The 16,047-nt window shown below is 35.4% G+C and overlaps 1 long non-coding RNA gene across 1 annotated transcript; it reads left to right on the forward strand.

Moving 5' to 3' along the window:
• The first annotated feature begins 13,456 nt into the window (after positions 1 to 13,456).
• Positions 13,457 to 14,978, forward strand: LOC144291892 (uncharacterized). The gene is made up of 2 exons (XR_013359450.1): positions 13,457 to 13,761; positions 14,752 to 14,978. It is a non-coding gene; the product is annotated as an uncharacterized LOC144291892 (long non-coding RNA).
• Positions 14,979 to 16,047: the final 1,069 nt, after the last annotated feature.

Genomic DNA, 16,047 nt, shown 5'->3' on the forward strand with positions numbered 1-16,047 from the left:
ATGAGATGTTGCTACTCACTGATGAAAGCAGTATGTCTACTAGCATATTAGTTTTGTATTGCTGCTGTAACAAATTACCACAATTTTAGTTACTGAAAACAATCCAGATCTATTATCTTATCTTTTTTTTTTTTTTTTTTTTTTTTTTTTATTATTATCTTATCTTATGGTTTCTATGGGTCATGCGTTCCTGTAGGCATGGGTATTTCAGCTTCAGAAGTCAAGCAGGCTTGGCTAATTCCTCTGTTTAGTCTCATAAGCCAAAATCTTGGTGTCAACAAGATTGTGTTCCCTTCTGGAGGCTGTAGATGAGAGTCCATTTCCTAGCTCCTGAAGATTGTGGCAAAATCCAGTTCCACACAGTTGTAGGGACGGCATATCAGTGTGGCTTGTTCTCTGCTTCTAGAGGCTACCACATGTTCCTTGGTTTACGGCCTTCTTTGTCTTCAAATACTTCAATTGCGAGTAAGTCCTTCCCATGCTTCTATTCTCCTGCCTCTTCCACCAGTTTCTCTCATTGACTCTTCTGCTTTCCTCATTCACCTTTTTCTCTCCCTCAGGGTGGAAAAGGAGGTAAAGGGTGGAAAGTGAATCTGGAGGAGAAAATGGAAGATAACTAGCATACAATACTATGTATCCTCTTCAAAAGACTGCTGTAGGGACAATTTTTAAATCTATGTAATCACACAAAGGCACATATGATTCCATTGGGCCCAACAGATAGCCTAGGATAATCTCCTTAAAGCCAACTGATCAGCAAACTTAATTCCTGCCATGGGCCAAGTCCTTTTTTTAATGGAAGGTAACATATTCACAGATAAAACACCAGGAGATGGAGATTGTAAGGACCAAAATCCTGCCCAGCACATGACTCTTAAATTGTTGGCTTAGGATAGAACATATGTTTTAGGAACCAGACGGGTAGGAGATGAGTTTGTTAACCCTCGTAGAAAATCAGGAAACTTAATCTTGTCTCTTCCATGTTTCTGCAACTAACAGAATAACAGAAGACCTAAAAGCAAAGCCATGGTTTCTTTTTCATGACTTACTTATTTATTTACTTATTTAGCGTCCAATTCAACATATGAATGAATCTCTTGAATTTCTTAAATTTTACTCCCTGGTGCATGACTTGATGTTTTAGGCCTGCAAAAATTTTAATGTCACGTTACTAGCTAACCAGTACAATCCTAGAAATGCCTTACTGATGCTTTCAAGAATAGTCAATTGGAGCAACATGTCTTTTCATGCTCCCACCAAACTGAATTAGTTACAACATGACCTGTATAAATAAAACTAATGATCTGCCTTATGTAAAATAGAGATCGATTCAACTTTGAGAAATGGTTGTCAAAAATTAATATGTAAGCTTTATAACAATCAGTATTAAGCTAATGTTCTTGAGAGTGTCCTTTTTTTGTACTGTCTTTTTATTAAGGCATTAAATTGTTTTATATTCTTTGCAAGGATTTTAATGACCACATAAATCTCTCCAATAATGTAATATTATTTTCTCACCAGTTCCTTATTCTTATGCATTTTTAGTTGCTTTTTTGTTTGTTTGTTTGTTTGTTTGCTTTAATTTTAAAATGAAGGCTATACTAAATCTCATTTTCAGGCATTGAGTTTTTCTTCTCTCTTTTAATATTTTGTATCCTTTGCTTATGATACATTTTAAGACAAGAGATTACTTACTCCAAGTGGAATGAGAGAGACTTTCCAGTTATTTTCCAAAAAAGAAATCAATCAATATTTTCACTAGTGATGTAGGAGAATATCAATGTCACTCTATCTTAATATACCATTGTAAGTTTTTGAAGTTTTGTCACTTTTGAAAAAAAAGTGTCTTTATTTATATATGGTACACTTTATATAAGTTCTTGCTTTTTAGCCTTGTTTTCATGAACTTTCTTTTTCTTCTTCTTTTAATCACAACTCTTAGAGACAAGAGTAGATGGTTTCCAAAAAAAAAAAAAAAAAAAAAAAACAAGAGTAGATGGTTTCCTTGGGGAATTTTTTATAAATATCTGCCCTAGACTAAAAACAGTTATGGATCCCAAAGGAAGTTGGTCAATTCAGGCTTTAGAAATGACTAAATTAAACAATGTTTGTCACAGCCTGAATTTTTAAAGAGCTATATTTTTATATATGAAAAAAAAAAGATGTGCTTGATTTTTTTAAGACTTCATTTACACAATAATATTGGAATGAATGAAATTATGTCTTTAAAAAGTTCTTTATTTATATGATGAGAATGATCACAGAGAATTATGCTATTATCATTTTGTTTAAATTTAGTTAAAATGAAATTACTACCTAAGAATTTGTTCCTCTGCTCAATTTAAACCTAATAAGCCTGACTTCTTTTTCATTTGTTTATTTTCCTCTCAAAATCATAAAATACCTAAAGAGTAATTTTCTAATAAAATGGGCAAAAATAAAAATATTGCTTTCTTCATTAATTTATATGTGCATCAAATATTTTTTCTACATGTAAACTATAAATAGAAGTTGATTTATTAACAACAGTAGAATATTAAATAAATATTTTTTGAGTATATTAAATATCATTGTCAGTATACTCATCATTTGTTTCTGTAAACTCAAGCGTGGATGGTTCTCCTGGATTTTTTTTAACTATTTTTTTTTTTTTTTTTTTTGCTTTAGAATGATTTTAAATTTATAGAAAAGTTTCAAAAGTAACACAGAGAGTTATAGTGAACATCCAACTTCCCTTGTTGTTAACTATTTACACTAATATGGTATATTTATAACAACTAATAAATCAAAATTGATAAAAGTCCATTTTTATTTACATTTATTTAGTTTTTACCTAGTGTCCTTGTTCTACAATCTTATCCAGAACAGCACTATAGTCACCAGTCTCTTTGCACTCCACTTGACTGAGATGGTTTCTCGGTTTTTCTTGTTTTTATAACCTTGATATTTTGGGGAAACATCAGTCAAGTGACTGGTAAAATGTTCATCAGTTGGAATTTGTCTGATCTTTTCTTCTAATGATGAGACTAGGGTTATAGGTTTTGGGGTGGAAGACCACATTTTCATCACATCATAGCTAGACTATATACTATAATATGATTTATCACTATTGATGTTAATCTTCATCACTGACCATAGAATGCCAGTTTTCTTCCTTGAGAAGTTATTCTTTTTTTTTTTTTTTCTCATTTCCATACTATTCTCATTAAAAGTAAGTCATTATGTGCAGCCCACACTTAAGAGGTAGTCATTAAGGCTTTACCTCCTCGAGGGCCAAGTATCTACATAAATTATTTGGGATTCTCCTTCAAGGGAGATTTGGCTCTTTTTCCCCATTTATTTATTTATTCAATTATTTCTTGGTATTAGTATAGATTTATGCATATTTATTTTGTACTTGGGCTGTAATTCGGTAGAGCTTTGTTTATTTTTTGGCTTAAATTGTTCTCTGGCCATTGAAAACTCTTTCCTTTGGCTCCTGTGTGCCTTTGACATATGCCTAACATTGTGAGATGAGGAGTTTATGTTTGTTTGTTGTTTTTTGTCATTTGAGCACTTTTTGTTTTTTGGGCGCCGAGATATTCCAGGTCATCTTGTATATTCTCTGCCCTACCCCTAGACTCAGTAATTTCTCCAAAGAGCCTTCATTCCTATCATTGATGAATAATGTTAGAAACCAAGACCTGAGAGCTAGGTGCCCTGGGGCTTTTTTGATATCTAAATCTATCCTACAGACAGAAACTCTTGTGATCATTCTTCCATGTGTATCTTTGATTATGTCCCCGAAGTGTCACTCTGATGGGTGTTTCCAGCTCTGAGTAAATACAAGATGAGAGTCCTGAGTGTGATGGTGGTTTTATGATCTCCTGACACTGCCAGTCATGAATATATATCGGTGCATCAAGTGTATACTATCCCAGTGGTGTTCTCTTCTTTTTCTGAACCATAATGTGGGTTTTGAAAGGTAAGAATGATTAGCTAAGATTGCTAAGTATCTAACTCTCTCAGGTATCCCGTAGGTACCTCGCTCTGGTACCAAATACCAAAATATCCACAACTTCTGGTGCTGGCCAAGCCCACAGCAGGATCACTTACAATGGACACAGCCTACACCACTGATTTTATCAAGCAAACAATTTATTAAATATTTACCTTGTTTCAAACACTCTTCTAAATATTTTTATTTTAGTGTTGAGGACAGCAAAGCAAGTCCCTATCCCCTATACCATTCTAATGGTGAAGACAGGCAAAAACAAGTAAAAGAAGAAACAATAAGAAAATTTCAATTAGAGAGAGTATCACTAAAGAAAGATAAAACAATGGCATATTTATATGTTCAGGAAAGGTGATATTTGGACTGAGAGCTGAGTGACAGGAAGGATTCAACCAAATAAAAATTTTAGTGATGAGAATTCTAGGAAATAAGCAGAGCAAGTATAAATACATAGAACAAGCTTGGGTCTTAAAGGAATAGATTAAAGGCTGGTGAAACCAGAAAGATACAGAAAATGAAAAGTGGCACAAAATAGGAGCAGTTAAGTAAGAAAGGGGTGACGTGATATGTGTGGCTTTCAGGAATTTTGGAATATATTTTAAAGTGATTGGAACCCAGTGAGTGGTATTTAGCAGAGGGGTGATATGGTTTGATTTGGTGCTGCATGGTAAGGAAATTATAAGCAGACAAATTTGTAGTGAACACAATCTATCTAGCATTTACGACGTGCCATGTACTATCTTAATGACTTTACACATATCGGTTCAATCGTTGCTTGAAATAACACTGTGAGGTAGGTATTAACAATGCCATTTATATTCTAGGAAACTGAGGTTCGAAGAGATTAAGAAAATAAATGAGGACCACCTAGCTAGTAAGTAGTAAAGCCAACTACCAAATTAGGTATTCAATACATAAAAAAAAAAAAAAAAAAACCTAGGGTGATTAAGCAAGTTTAGAAATACTACACATTAAAGAATATTGAAGAAGGTTTGTATTTAAAGGATTTCAAATAACATTAAGGTGATTTTGGCTCGTAGTACCCACAATATTTTAATTCTGCCCTCAGTCAAAACAATTTTACTCCCAAAGGCTTTAAGAGGAATATTTACAGGAAGGAGGAAAAAAATAGCAAATTTTTGTTAACCAGATTGTTTTCTGAACTCCCAAGGAAAAACTTGAGTAAGCTAGATTGGGACACATAAAGTCTAGAACCAAGCAGCAGAGTTAATCACATTCTTCTGCCTGTTGGCAGAGACAAGGAGTGAGAGAAAGCCATTTTCCAGTTCTGGTTCATAGAGCTGCCTATGCTACACCTTTTTGGACTGGAAAAAATGGAAAAAATAGTTCTCTGTGTTGACTCTTCAAGTCAAGATTGATAAACACTTTTTAGAAGACATTACAGACTTTATAGGAGGAAGAAAGAGGTTAGAGATTATATCCATGTATGCTCTTTCATTTTCTTTGAGACTTTTAATCTTAGATAATGTGGTTGAGTCCGTATGGTACTGCTTCAGGGTAGAGACAGCTGTCTTCAATGCTGACTCCTGGCAGTGGAGACTGGGGCAGACTTGAACTTCCTGGAGAGTTCAATACTTAATAGACTGCTGCTGTATATTAACATATTGAAGACTCTAAAATCATTGAAACAAGGACACTTGCCTAACTTCTTTGACCCATCCTTTCAAAAAAAAAAAAAAAAAAGATTTTCTTTTTAAGTGAAAACATTTTCTTTTCTATAGAGAGGGAGTACATTGAAAAGTCTTGCCTTGTATCAACTGAGGACAAAACCTAACATTTTATTCTTGAGGTTAAAGATAATTCAGGTTAAATAATGCCTTCTCCAGCCAGTGCCAACCTTGAGCAGAAAGATAGATCCCATTGTTTCACTTTCCCTGAGAATAGAGCTATTATTTGTTGATGGTGATTAAGAAATATGTTAGATGCAGCATGAAAACTGATTAAACTGCTAGAATTTACTTATGGTTTTGAGTAAGTGTTAGGAAGAAATGGAAGTGTGGTTACTGTAAGACATCTGGCACAACATGACTAGAGTGTTTGCTCTGGGATGTGAAATGACTTCTCAAAAAATTGGAAAGTTTTAGTCACAGGCCCTGGGAAGATGCAGAGGAGTAAGCTCACCCCAAACTTAAGGTGGACTTTCCTCAATTTCATAAATCACAGATAATTTTCTTCAACACCCTAAAGAATAAAGGAATGTTTGGGGAAAAAATGGGCAACATAATAATTGATTTCAAAGTCAAATAAAAGCAACAAATCTACATACAAAGAACCTACAACACCCTTAGGAAGGGTGCCTTCCCGAACTCAGTTGTATGTTTGGCCATTATTAATATGGTAAATTAGAACAATGGGTACCAGCAAAAATGAGATGTGTGGAATTCTAACAAAGTATAAAAAATTGAATTACAACAAACTGATAGCACAATGAGGATGATGATTATCTAAAATATATTTTTGTAGCTTTGTAAATAGAAACTTAATTCTTAAATTTCTCCTGGTTAGATAACATTGAGCTGATATTTAAATTACTTTTTTATGATTTTATTTATTTATTAGAGAGAGAGAGAGAGAGAGAGAGAGAGCACGTGATAGAGAGATCACAAGCAGTGGGAAGGGGTAGAGGAAGAAGCAGTCTCCTGGCTGAGCAGGAGGCCTGATATGAGACTTGATCCCAGACCCTGGGATCATGACCTGAGCTGAAGGCAGATGCTTAACTGACTGAGCCACCCAGGTGCCCAAGCCATCTGATTCTTATATCTAAGAGGTATCCTAACTTTCAACACAGTCTGTAATTTGAAAATGGTCTCATGTCCTCTTATCTCACCTAAACAAGATACTTATATCTGATAGTTATTTATATTTATGATATAAAATAACTTAGGGAGTGTTTTTTTTTTAATCTCAGAATAAATTATATATGAAAGAAGAGCTTAGAGAAGACTAGATTTGTACTAAAAGCTCAGATTTTATTTTAGTTTCCTTTTTGGGGAGTCTATTATTTTTGTTTTCAAAATACTCAGAATATTTTGTTTTTCACAATAAAGACAGTAAGCTTGAGAGAACTTTGTTAAAGATAGAAATAAAAGTAAAATTCCTTTGAAAAATACTTCTTTGTTCATCCTTTTTCCAACCTCACACTGTAGCTCTCAATTCTTCTTCTTTTCTTTTTTTAATAACAAGGTATTTGTCCTTGATTATGATTTGTTAGTGGCTTATGACAAAATATAGAGTAAGTAACTTTCAACAGCCCAGGCATTTACCATGCACTGAAGTTGAAGTTTAATGTTATTTTTTGACCATTTTCCAAAACATTGTGGCAATTGTTGGTTTACAACATCCATTATTCTTGGAATATTATTTGGCACTCAATTCAGCACATTGAATTTAGATCTTACTTCTAGATGCAGTAAGACTTCCTTGAAATGAAGAATCAATATCTTCTCAAAAGTACCAGCTATAAACAAATTGTCACATGCATGCCTTCCATAGCACATCTTCTAAGGTGGCTTTAAGTGGCATAGATTTGTTTCCCATAATATTCTCTTTCTTTCTCTCTCCTCTCTCTCTCTCTCTTTATATATATATATATATATATATATATATATATATATATATATATGTATATTTATATATGTGTGTGTTTTTTCAGAAAGAAGGTAAAATGAACTTTTATGATTCTTTTCAATAGATAGTTGTAGGAAAATTATTAAGCAACCAAGCACTATAAGTATTGTTTGAGATACTGAATGTTAACAAAGAAGTATATGTGAATGAACTAAATGAATAGATCTTTAATAAAACACTTGCAAACTTTAAGTGCTACATGTATGAGGGAAAAAGAGCACTTCAAAGTCCAGAATTTTGGATGCAGTCAAATAAGAAAAATTAAAAGTAATGTCAGAACGAGGCAACAGTAGCGATAGATTTATAAAAGAAGAGAGAAGTTAATTTTTATTTATGTTCCTATATAAATATTTGAAAGCTTTCCACATTAAAATGAGATTCCAGGGTGGGCAAAAGTGGAAAAAAAAACCCAAATGTTGCAGAATGTAATTGAAACAGAAAGCATATCTTTCTATATTAGGAAATGGTCTTGCACATATGCTTATATTAAGGAGTCGGTTGTGATTTGGAGTTTATGTTAGTTGTACAACTGGAAAGTTGTGGAATTTCTAAGCTGTAATGCTATGAAAAACCAGAGTGCAATGATGAGTTAGTTATAAAGGATGTTGTGTGAGAATAGAACAGATCCCAAATCCGTGCTGCTTTGTTTCTGTGGGATAAGCCTTGAGCTAACACAATGAAGCCATGAGTTTCATACCTGTAGGGGTCTATTAACTTTTCTATACTCTAAGGACACAAATTTTCTCCCTTTCCCTAGCCAGTCATTTTACAAACCCATGCTATTTGTTACAATAGGGATAAAACAAGTGACAGTCTGTAAATCTAGAATAATGATGTTTTAGCAAGTGAGAGTCTATAAATCTAGAATAATGATGTTTTAGCAATTGTATTATTTTATACAAAGAAAATAACCCTATCATTTTTCTACCATAACTTTTTTGTTTATAAAGAATATCAGGATGTATTCTTTAAACTGTTGCTCATATTTGAAATTCTAAAATATGTACTTTTTATTTTTTTAATATGATATTTTGTCCTACCATTTTGTCTGGTACATATAGCTTTGGCTTTTGTCATTTTTCCTAGTAAGAGTATAAGAGTTTCTATAGAGAAGTCCTTAGTTTAATATTATTTATGTATTAAAAGTAAACATGCATTTGGTATATTTCATCACCACACTCTATGCTCTAGGATTTAATCAAACAGCACTATGTTCTTCCCCACATCTTTGAAAATGATATTAAAAGAGCATGAATCTATTCAACTGGTAGTTATTAGGTCCCTCCAATTTCAGAGAGTGAACTGTTCCTCATTATTTAGGAAACCTAGGCAGGTATAGACCCTGACTTCAAAGAGCTTACAATCAAATTGATAAGGAAGATCTTTAAACAAAACAAAACAAAATCTATATATAATACCATAATATAAATTAGTGGGAAATACAGCAAAGGAAGGATGATATGTGTTAAAGTGAGACACAATATTTTGCTATGTGGCCATTGTCTTTATGTACAATATATTCCACTAAGTGTGAATAAGCACTAACCCAGTTTTAGCATAAAAATATTACAAATACTCAGGGAAGATTATATATTCCACTTCCATCTTGATTGTTTCAAATTAAGGATTTTGAAATATTAAAGATGATCAAATATTAACATCGTGTTGGCATCTTTTCTGCTGTTTCTGAGGGTACAGAATAAAGCAGAGCTTACTCAGTAATCTAAGCTTCATTTTACGGCAGAAAACTCCATTGACTTCCCATGCACATTCAAACACAATTAAGGTGTTGCTTGCAGTGTGTGAAGTGTTATTGTCTAAGTCTTCCTTACCTGAGGGACCACTTATCTGCCTTCCACAAAGTAAACTGGAGCAGTTCTGCTGACAGTACCCTGCCTGAGTTCTGAGGAGCTGATGAGGCAGGACCATTCGTGGCTAACTGTTTGCATTCTGGTGCTCCTGTTACTCTGCCGTTAAGACCCAATCAATATCCTCAAATGTGAGCAGACACAGGACTGCTGCTTAAAGAACACTGGTAAACCAAGGATGAAGTTTTCATTGAGTTTCATCATGGGTAAATGGAGCCTCAAGTATCTCTGAGCACCAAGGCATAGCAAGTATGTGAAACATTATTTATTGAAATATATTGTTCTTAAACTGGTGGTTGCCAAGGGGAGGTCAGTGAGGAGGACAGGTGAAATAGGTGAAGGGGATTAAGAGTACGCATATCGTGATGAGCACTGAATAATGTATAGAATTGTTGAATCATTACATTGTACTCCTGAAAGTAACATAACATTGTTAGTTATACTAAAAAAAAAAAATAAATAAAAACATAGGAAAGAAGTGACCCCCTCCCACAAGAAGCAGATTCCAAAGGGATACAACTATATATTTCACTAATGTCTTTAAATGTTATCTATTGAAAAAAATATATATGTAGTTGTCTAAATATTTGAGAAGTTCTAAATTAGCTATTTCCCCAAACTCAAAACACAGTAATATAGAAATTTGCCCAGAATCAATTCATATCAGTAGTTTTAGAAAGTAAATGTGTAATGCTAATCGTCAACTCAGAAATTTTGATTTACTGATAATGTGCTTCAAGTAACATTCAAAAGTAAACTAATACAAGTAACTCTAATGAATATGTAAATCCTTTATATATTTTTCAATGTCAAAAAATACTGATACTAACCAAACTGTTATAGTTAATCTGAAAAATTGGACAGGGAATTCTGGAATTATGCATTAAAGATTATACCATTTTATTTGATAAAATTGCCCCAAGCATTTCATGTCAAGTCCACTAACAAGAAGGAAATCAGTGATGTTTTTAAAAAAAGTAATACAGAAATTGGTACAGGTGTGTTTTACTCTTCCAATTATGTGACCGGTTTTTTTCTTTTATTTTTGTTTTTTTTTTCTTTTTTGTGATACCATGTATCACATGCATAGTGACGAGAATACATAGCAAAAATTTAACTCTAATCATGTTATTTTAGGCAAAAAATATACCACGTAAGTGTCCATAATGAGCAGCAAAAAACATTATTTCTATGTCTTTTAAAATACTCAGAAATAATGTAGTGTGGTATACATGCATATTGCAATGTTCCAAAAGACTATTTTAATTGATCTGATTAATTTTTTTCCCACCATTCCAATGGCTCTCAGGACACTAATTCATGATTATCTACACTGCCCAATATCTGGAAATGGCATTATTAGTGTAATTTATACTGGGCTTTTTTTTTCTTTTCGCCTAAGTAAATATCATTTTCAAAGTAGAAAAACTAAAATTTCAGAACAGGGAAAAAAAAAGGTCCGTTTTGGTTTTGTAAGAAGATTTACCTCCATACTTAATTACTTTCACCATCTATGCTTTTTCTCTTGAACACAATCAATTTATTTCATGTCCATGGTTATTGCTTTCAGTACAGGGAAGCATGACAGAGTAAACTGAAAGACTAGGAATAAAATGTAAAGGAGGTCAGACAAATAAAGAATATAAATAAATGATAGGTGGCCCACACATAGGTTGGGCCACACATTACCCAACATATAGAAGTTGGGTAATGATATTTGCGTTTCGTTTTTCTGTCTTGATATATGACTTGGCTGTACCCATAAAATTACTAACTCTGATTTTAAACTTGCCTATTTATTTAGAATGCAGCTTAAGAAATAGACAAGTAGAGGGTTTTTTTTTTTCTTTTGTTTCTTTTGCCAAAGGGAAAATAATTTGATTATTGAGAGGTTGGACACAGGGAATCACAATTGTTGGTTGAAAGTCGGAGGAGGGATCTGATGTCCTCCATTCTCCTCTGTGCCGATAGGTTAGGTTCCCAAGGTTGATGGAAGTCGTATCATGGAGGGTGTGGTTCATCTGAGTTACACTATGAAAATTAAAGGAAGCCATCCCAGAACTGAAAAGATATGCTAACACTTCAGAAAGATCAATCTGTTTGGTGGAAGATTAATTTTTAAGAGAGCCAAATTGGGATGGAAGACCTGTTAGGTAGTGAAAAGTAATAAGGACTTTTAAAGAGGATGATGAATGGAACTATAATAATGATAACAACATCAGCAGGCCCTATGAGTTACTCTATCTTCATTTTACTGATGTGGACACTGAGGTACAGGGGGGTTAAATAACTTACCCACAGTTACACAGCCAGCAGGAGGCACAGCCAGGATTCATTCCTAGCTACTCCATATCCTACTGTTTCTAAGATTGGAGGTAGAACTAAATTGCATGTTCAAATGGCATTTGTAGGTAGGAGTGAAAGGAATTGCTTGCTAGAAGGATGCAGTAAGTGAGGGAGAACCACAGGCTAGCTATGTGAATTTGGGGATCATCGGGGTCTGTTATGCAACTAATGCTACAGGAGAGGAATAGAGAACTTAGGCAGATCAGAAAAATCTACATCGACAGTGGCCCCCTAGAAAGCCCCAAGATTTAAAGTACACAGGAAGGAAAGGGGCCAGTCCTGGTGACTAACCCAGAAACAATGTCGCAGAAATCAAAGGAGGATGTGGTTTCAAGCAGGGTGCTGTCACGAGAACCAAATTCTAGATACAGTGCAATAAGTACACCATGAAAGCTATCCGTTGCTTTTTGACTTGATAATGACGTCATCAGTGACTGTGGAAAGAATGATTCTGGGTGGGAGAGCCCTGATCTAATTACATCTTGAGATCTAGCATAGACTTGAGATTGAACCTTACGATTTGTATCTTGGAGAACAGTAGGGTAGGAGAGAAGGAGTACGACTATGGATTTTGTGTGTGCGGTAAAGCAGGTATTATCTGGAAAAGCAAACCAAGAGATTCACTGGGAGAAAGAGGATGAAATATCGAGAGAGGATAGGAAGGATAGATTAGGTGAAATTTTCAAAAAAGAAGGCAGATATAGGTCTACAAAGTAGAAAATAATGATAAAGGATGATACAGTGAGGGAGCCAAAGGCACCACAACACCTGAAAGATTTGAGAAATTTGGACAACTCAAATTTATACCATATGGTGTTGGTCACACCCAGTCTGATCTTGGGGATTTAACACTTTTGAAAAATAAGTTTCTTTCCTTTTCAGTTTTTGTCCTTTGTCACTTTGCTGTCTCCAAAAAGCTCTGTATGGACAGATATTTTTGTGCCCAAACCGTACTAATTCTTCTTTCTGTTTGGAACTATGTCAATGTATGTGATTATCTGAAAAGGGTTTTAATCATGCCAGGATGAGGTGCTTCATTTTATCATATATTTTTTTGAGAACAACAATTACGTGAAGTCTGGTTCCAGAGTCATGATGGTTTGAGCCACCACACTGTTTTCTAAATACTCAAATTTGGTATGCAGCTTTATGACAGGAAGTTGGCCTTCAGAGCAGGAATGTATGTAAACAAAGAAATGTGGCTCACAGGAAGGTTTAGTTAAATCAAACCCCCAAAGCCTGCTCCCACTCTGAGCTTCTTTCTGTATCTTGATTATTTGCAGATGCTTCGCATGAAGCTAGAGATGAAACCCAATAGTTAACCTCCCTAAAATTCCCCAAGCAGCTCACAGTGAGCTCTGAGTGTCAACCAGCTAAACCAAACAATGAGCAGGAAGTAAGAAATTCAATGCCATCCTGCTTCAAGATGCACAAAATCCTTTTTTTTCTCCTCCAGGAATCAAACTTCAACAGTGAACTTTTAAAAGAGAGAATTAAAAAAAAAAAAATCATGTAATACAAATGCTTGGAATCATCACTCCAAACACTAAGGGTTAAAAGTTATAGCTGTTTGGTCCTTTGACATTATTATAATCACATGCCTGCTGCGCTTCCAATCCTATTGTCTTGCCAAAAGTGCATAGCTCTGCCTTTCTTGGCTGTAAAAATGCTCAGATGCCAAGGGCTACAAATTGTCTTATATAAAGTCATGGAAACTTGATAAAGAAGAGGAAAAAGAGAAGACAACTTTTGTCAGTCTCAGGAAGTCTGTGTGCACGAGTGAAGGCGAAAAATTCCCTGATTCCTGCAACGCTGCCTCTTCCAAAGATGTCACCCCGTTCTTCTGGCAACGAGGGGGCTGTTTCCTTTTCCCCAAGTTAAGCAGTTGGAAGAAGTTGCAGGAAGGTAAAACTGGCATTGCATTCTTGGAAACCTGCCGGCTGTCACGCTTTGTGCTAATGCAACAGTGGAGCACTGTGGGAGAGCATGCTGAGAACGGCCTCGCAGGGAGGCAGGGGTTAAGGACCACCACAGTCCTGTCCCAGCAGCTCTTGTTCCCAAGCAGTGTGGGACATGGATCCTTCAGGATCTCACAGGCCCTAGGATTAACCCTCGAATCTGTGCAAGTGGCTCTGTGTGGGCTGCGACTGCTGCAGAGAGGGAGGCCAGCTGCTTAAGAGCTGAGATGCCGCCCCCCTGGGCTCTGAGGGAAGAGCCCAGATAATCTCTCCAGGAGCTGCCCGGGCCTGAAGGTGGGTTCCAGAACCCAGTTACCGTGGCTCCATCTCTCCTGTCTGCAATGAGCCTCAAAGTGCTGGGACTGTGGGCTGTGGGTAGTGACTGGAGAGGGAGGGAGGGGGATGGGGGGGTTGCAGCTGTCAGGCCCCCTCCCCTCTGCCATCCATCAGTACCTGAGAAGCTGGCCATTAGAACTTGGTGCATCCTTGACTGGGGGAGATGGGAAGGGATTGTTTTTTGAATATGAGATAGTTTTCAAACAAAGAAGGATGTTTCGTCTAGATCAAGAGGAGACTGAATAACCAAAAATGGATGAAAAATAATGAGATCAGGACAAGAAATTATTGGCAAATGTGGCTTGTCGCTAGCAAGGTTACGAGGTTCAACACTGCAGAGATGCGGGCGGTTTCAGAAAAAAAAAATAAAACCATTTCATGTTTTTATTACAACTTGGTTATTGAGGTTGCTCAATAAACTCATTACATATGACAGCTCAGATGTGGAATGAATGCATTAGACTCTTAAATTATTATGGAATCTTATTTTTGTGTTTCCCATTTATCGATATTGAAAATAATGAGCCCTTTATTCACAGGTAGGTACTATATTTCATTCTTTTTAAAGATTTTATTTTATTTTTTTATTTACTTAACAGAGAGAGAGAGAGAGAGGATACACCACAGGCAGAGGGAGGAGAAGCAGGCTCCTAGCTGAGCAAGGAGTGCGACGCTAGCCTTGATGCCAGGGCCCCAGGATCATGACCTGAGCTGAAGGCAGATGCTTAACCGACTGAGCCACCAGGCGCCCTTGGTACTGTATTTCTATGTGTGTATATTTCCTGAATCTTTTGGGAAAAAATATAGATACTATCTTTGAAAAATAAACTTGTTGCCTTTCCTTCTGTTAACACTTTCAAAACTCCCCAAACCTCTGGGCTTGTTGACGCTTATGACCTTACACTCCACTGACAGTGCCACCCACAAATGTATTTCTATTTTAACACTCATTGCCTAGTGTCTTTGTGTATGCACACACACAGAAGCACACATATGTACACATACGGTCTCTTTTTCTCTTTTATCTCACAAATGCATAGTTCTAATTCCAACTCTATGTCAGAGTGACATGATCCTTAGAGTGAAATGGGCGGTAGAAGCATATATGGCATCATGTCACCTGACCACAGGAAACAGGGCTTGGCCTGGCTTCAGGTGTCCTTTTGCTATCAGGAAAAAAACCAACCACAAGAGGCCTGGCAGTTATTACTTCCTCCCAGAGAAGAGGTCTTTATCTGGGCATCATTCTACAAAATTATGTATTTTTGCTGCCCTTAGGATCACTTTTTAAACACAAAGCATGGAGGAGTGTATATCTACCAGTCAAATCTGGGGACAGAGCCTGGGGTTGCAGAAGAAATGATCACAGACTGAGGAGCCAATGTCTCCAGGAGTCCTCTGGAGATCATCAAACAGCAGTGACTAGAGACATAGTTATGCTAACAAAGATTTGACTCAAATTTTTTATTTGATTTGAAGATAAAAATGGTAAAATAGCACTGATTATTTTAATATTTTTCCTAAGAGAAAGTAATATTTCACTTCCACTATGCTTTTTTTTTTACCGTTCCCATATTATCTAAAATATACAGCTTCATTTTTCTACGTCATGCATACGAACTATCTAATGTCACTAATGCCAAGATGTTTATCTTTTTGATAACATGTAAATGTTCATTTTTTCTCTTAATTTGGTTTGTTGAAAAAAAATTTTTGTTAGTATCAAGTCCTAATAATATAGACTTTTATAATATAAGTATTTTCATTTCCACAGGCGAAACTATGCAGAACAGTGCACTTGCTAGTCTTGGAGAATAGTGTGATGATACATGGAGTTTGGGAGGGAAAAGAAAAAGGCAAATTATTTTTAACAAATATTTATTTTCAGATGAAAAAG

Source organism: Canis aureus, chromosome 20 (assembly GCF_053574225.1).
Source record: "Canis aureus isolate CA01 chromosome 20, VMU_Caureus_v.1.0, whole genome shotgun sequence".
Lineage (NCBI taxonomy): Eukaryota > Metazoa > Chordata > Mammalia > Carnivora > Canidae > Canis > Canis aureus.